Source organism: Pinus tabuliformis, chromosome 2_1 (genome assembly GCF_031772625.1).
Source record: "Pinus tabuliformis cultivar Carrire ecotype Pingquan chromosome 2_1, CPIR1, whole genome shotgun sequence".
Taxonomy (NCBI): Eukaryota; Viridiplantae; Streptophyta; class Pinopsida; order Pinales; family Pinaceae; genus Pinus; species Pinus tabuliformis.
The window spans coordinates 909,018,175-909,024,039 of record NC_142299.1 but is presented as its reverse complement, the minus strand read 5'-3'; positions in this window follow the sequence as shown (position 1 = coordinate 909,024,039).

Here is a 5,865-nt window from a genome sequence, read left to right as displayed (position 1 = left end):
TTCCTCATCATCAGACTCCATGGGGCATCTCTCTAGTTGGACCACGAATACCCCATCCATACACAATTGTTTTCAGACTTGTAGGACTGTTCATTTATGGTGTCGTTGTTAGCTCGACCCTTTAGATAACTACTAAACACAACAAGAAGATGGACGCGACTAATTTGTACAAGAAGTATGGAAATTCTAGTAAAGGGCATAGAGCTATTATCGATATGATCACAGGGGGCTTCACTCAATGAACCTTTGACATAACATGTGTGTTCGTTGCATACTAAAAAATACCCTTAATTTGACTACATATTGGAAAAACATTTAAAAATCACTTTATTTAACCCCCTACCAATATGAACCCAATACACCTTCCCAATTTAAAAAACCCCTACTTTCACTAGATATTGTAAGTATCCATTTTTTCATTAAAAAAAATTTACCCCTTTATATTTATATCCATTTATTTTCATTAACAATGGTAAGAAAATTATGCAGTTAGAAAGAATAACGTAAATACTAGGTAGCCGAAAACTTGAAAGTTCAATTAAAAAATGTAGATATAAGTTTTTTGATTTACATATACATACTGTGGAAAATTTAAATGGAAAATACACATATCCAAACTCTCAATTGTATCTATCTTCTATTGAACACTGAAAAATATACACTACAACATTTCAAAACAAAACCTCGATAACCAACATAGTGGCACACCTTTCATCATAGGAAGAGGAGAGAAAGTACAATGAATATGGACACATGAAAAGGCCTATCTAGTTGGTTTTTTTCAAATCATAGCCCTAACATGATCACCTAGTGCAACATAGTTTCATGGTAAGAGAGCCAAATAAGTGTGTCTCCATCAAAATATGAACTGGAGCATGTAAGCATGCCTCCCTTCCTTGAGACCTGTGTCTTCTACTTAAGATGGGAATTTCTCGTGCATAAGTATTTTAATTGACTAGGGATCTGTACCCTTCCAGTAAGAATAGATAAAGCATGCTAAAAATAACAAAATCAAAGCTTTGATAATAGAAAAAATCTATCCAAAACTAAAATTTCTAAATCTGAAACAACATCTAAACTAGAATTAATTGAAGGTGGCACATTCGTGCCCTTAGCATGCATGCACCCTCTTCCAAAAAATATAGTATTTCACCACCACCTATGACATGCATGTGATCACTACTAAGAAATAGTCTGTGTCACTATATCCCACACTTTCATTCAACTTGTTCATCACTAATGTAAGGAAAGAGTAGTAAAGGTGCGATATATGTTTTCTTCTCTATTGCCCCATGATTGGGGGGATCACTACCTAAGCAATAGGTAAAAATTATTAACACATATATTAGACATAGATAATAGAGGTATTAGTAATGTGATGCATGTCTCTTCTAGAGCAATGTTGTTGGGGAGTGGGAATGGGGAGTGACTTTTTCAAAAGCTCCCAGGTCAACAACATTTTTGGGAGAAAATTTTATATAATATATATATATATTTTATTCATATATGTCAACAAAATCATTTTTAATGATGAATTAGTGATAAAAAACATAAAAACATGGATTAAACCATATAACATCATTCATCTATTAGTTATGAAATTCATCAACCACAGGTCCACAAATTACAAGTTCTCATTTATTTTGGATGTAAGTGTGCACATAACCAAAATAACAACAAGTGCAATACATTTGTGAACCAAAAATACATCAAAAAATAGGCTCTACATGGCCTCTAGCGTCCAGAAAAATAATTCTACAACAAATACCTAGATATCATCATTATCATTACATATCTTGGGATCTTCGTCATTAATATCACCCTCTAAGCATTAACATAATATATATAAAAACATAGCATGTCAAATCAAGATTTTGTTTGAGTGATGGTTACATTTTTAGTAGGGTCATGATAGAGGAGTTTGATAAACAATGTCATTAACATCAAGGTACATAGAGGGCTTGGTGCTCTTGATTAAATATGAGTTCCATACCCTAGTACATGACAAAATATAGTGCAAACATTGCAATCCCCCCAATCCCAAAATCCTGAAAAATTGATAAGTTTGTTAGATTTTGAGTGAGATCTAAAATTCTACTTTCTCCATATGAAATCTAATGAGGTCAGAACCACTCTCAAACATCCTGATTCATTCCATGGAAATGTTAAAAATTTAAATTTTACTTTAAGAATTTAACATTACCATGAAGTGCATATCAATACTAGGGGCATAGACTTGAATATTAGGCTACTCTGGACCTAATATTACCATAGTGTTTTCTTTTTCCCTTCCATTCTCTATACTTCTGCAATACTCCTAAACCTCTATTTCTCTGTCCCACCTATTTTTTACTCCATGTGGCCAATGAATTTTATAAACAATACCTTATAATACACATATTTGTATACAACATATACAAACCCATTACCCCCTATTATATGCTCCATATATTATTTCATTTTTTCCTCATTTTTTATGCCCCAATGTGAACGCACGTGGTATGGCATTGCTTTGTCAGTGAATCCCCCATGGATATGATCAACAATATGTTGGTCCAAATCATTACTACCATCATTGATATTAAGTTTTGTCCCATTTTACCAGAGGATAATTGTTATATAGCAAATTGACCCCCTCATCAACTCAGAGGGGAAAGACATGATAGCTGAAGAAAAGACCAATATCACATGCCTTGTTTCCACAATAACGCTGGCTATGCATTGACAACCTGCTTTATAAAGCTTCTCTATAAGCCTAAGGGTGCGTTAGTGACACAACTAACTCAAGTTGTTAGTTCAGGAACAACGTTAGTGGATCCTAGTGAAGTTCTACGGGTCAAAGGAACGAATTGGCTCATAAATATCTAGATATTTGTTCCTAAATTCACTCAAGAAAAGCAAGGAAACATATAGATTTGACCTATTTGGAGGATTCCGAATCCTAATGAAGGAGGCAAATGGAAAAGAGCAGAAAAGCATGACAATCTCATTGCTCTTACCCTAAGGAACTCATGGAGGAATTTGGCAACCCTAACTCAATTGCTACATAAGCAAAGCTAGGGCTATGGTGATAGATGTCAGAGCATTTGAAAGGATAGCATACTTGATTGTTGAGCATTGTCTCAAATCATAAGAAGTTGGTAAGAAGGGAGAAAGAGAGAGAAGTTGGAGGGGTAAGGGAAGGCTGATGCAACAGATGCTTGTAATCACTCTTCCAACATTAATATAGAACTACAGTTGTACTGTCTACTCCGTGGTGTTGGTACTATCATTCATTCATTTGTTTGTCCAATACCTTTTAGCATGAGTAGCTTATTTATGTGTAACTAGATGTTATTTTATGTATTCATGTATTAGTTATCCAAGTTTTATGTTGTGATTATGCTTGTCTCTTCTATGTGCAGGACTTGATCTGGAGCTGGCTCAAGGGACTTCCACCTAGCTGCATTACACTCTCTAGCAAATATACACGGAGGCTTGAGGTAATCTATTTATATTACTTTGATAGTTAGTTATTGTTTATGAACATGCATGTAACTTTGTGATGGTTGCAGATAATATTACAGTCTGTCGAAGGTCCCAGGAAGACCTTTGAGGGTATCTTCATTCTCCATACGCTATGCATTTTATCCTATAGCAATAATGTTCATTTGATGCCATATCAGTTGCAGAGGTTTACCCCTACAGAAATCAACTGAATTGGTCTAGTTATCTCCTTACCAAATTATTTGATGCTGCAAATGATGTTTATACCCAGCGCACTTATTTTATTTGTGAATATCTTCTTCTTCTACTTGTTATGTATAAATGGTGTGCTCAAGAAGGCTAAGATGTCACCATAGTTGCAGACGATGAACCTCTTGCATATGCTTATGCACCTTGGCATAGCACTAAAGACACTGTTAATAAGGAATTGAATGATCTCGCATTTGGACATTACTTTAAGAAAATGGATATGGTGACCAAAATTATTTCATGAGTGTCTCTCCCTTTGCTCAATTAGTACACTCATCATGTTTGGTTTGGTATCAAGCATAGCTCCTGTTATCTCTAGCTATCTCAAGTGTGTTCTACCACTTTGGCCATGTGGAAGTTATCATTCTATATCAACGAGAGAAATTTTCATAATGAATTCATCACTTGGCCTGGAGTCCTGTCATGGAAGCAAGATGGGAAGGACCTATATAAATTTGATGCAATGAAACCTATTGGCATTGCCCCTTCATCCTCACACAAGCATGTCAGAGATATGCCAAAAGATATCCAGCCCCTACTGAAGAAAGCATAGGAGTGTGTGAGTTTGGAATACATTACTTGGACTGAGGTAGGTTCTTTAGTCAAATAAGCTACTCAAGTCCATCAAGTTAGGCCTATGTCCACTACATCACCCACCAATGCACCCGCTACCACCCCTGTTTCCACTTCATCTCATCAAACCCATCGCAATACTTGTACCTCCACTATCATTGACCATGGTGTTGAATCCACCTCCATAATTCTTGTTGTCCTTATTCTTGAAGTACAACCTCTATCCCCGAATACCTCTTGTAGTGCCTCCTCCCACATTTACCCACTGTCACTAGCTTTCCTAGGGTAAACATGAACCGAGGGCTACTATGACAAGACTGAACCTCCTAGATAACCTTAAGGAAATGGAGTCGATAAAACAACACCTTACAGACCTCCCTCGGGTGCTTTAGGAACCCCAAGAACTAATCCACCACTCTAGGTGCCCAACCCCTGAGTTAACCTATCCTTTTAATGAATTAAACCAGCAGCCACTCCCATGAAAAGGCATGGATGTGACTAGAACCATATAGTTGCTCCCACAATGCCTACAATGAGAGACTACAGTCCTTTTCAACGAGTTTTGTGCTAGAGACTACAAGATTCAAGCCACTTTTTTAGGGCTAGTATCCAAACCAATGCCCAGAACTTGGTGATACTTTCCAAGACAATAATTGACACCAAGACAAAGCCTCTCACACAAATAATGATCAAAGAATTTACCTAACGAATCCTAACCATGATAGACATTCCATCAAACACATGATGAACATGAAATCTACAGGTCATGAATTCATATATGAACATAGAGATCTAAAAAATTATTTGAGGTTTACCAAGAAGGACCAATACCTTCTCACCATAGATGTCATAACCCCAACTAGGTCATGCATTCATTAACCAAACATTCATTGAATAAAATGCGATAAGATCCATACTTGAATTTGTCATATAACCATGCTTATAACCAACATATAACCAGATAGATAACAATGATAGAACAACCATTAAAGCCACATAATAAAAAGTACATTTCCTTATCAATAGAAAGAGAAACCCAGCTCTTATTATACATATGAAAAATCCAACTAGGTTCGGGACTTGCACGTACCACCTGACCATAGATTAGTTGAACCAAATATTTCTTTCAACCAATCATCCTCCTGCCATATTCCAAGCATGAATGTGGGATCTCATGGCAAAAACCAATTTAAACACAACCAAGGGAATTGAGAGGTTAAACCACCTCCACCCTCACCATACCGTGATCTCACCTAAACCAGCTCCGAGATCACAAAACCAAACCGAGCTTGGATGCCTCAAAATTCCTTCATCATCCCTTGAGGATTTTTCTCTTCTCCACCCTCAGTCTTTACCGTTATCTCGCCATTATAGGTCAAGGGATTCCTAGGCCTTTGGGAATTTTCCTGAGACCACCTCACTCGGATCCAAAATCTTTTGCAATTCCAAAGCTCAAACCGAGAACAACCCCATCACACCATGGCTATCCAAAAATGGTAAGTCTAGGATAAAATCCACTATCCAACCCAAAGAAACACATGCCAATGATAGAAAAAG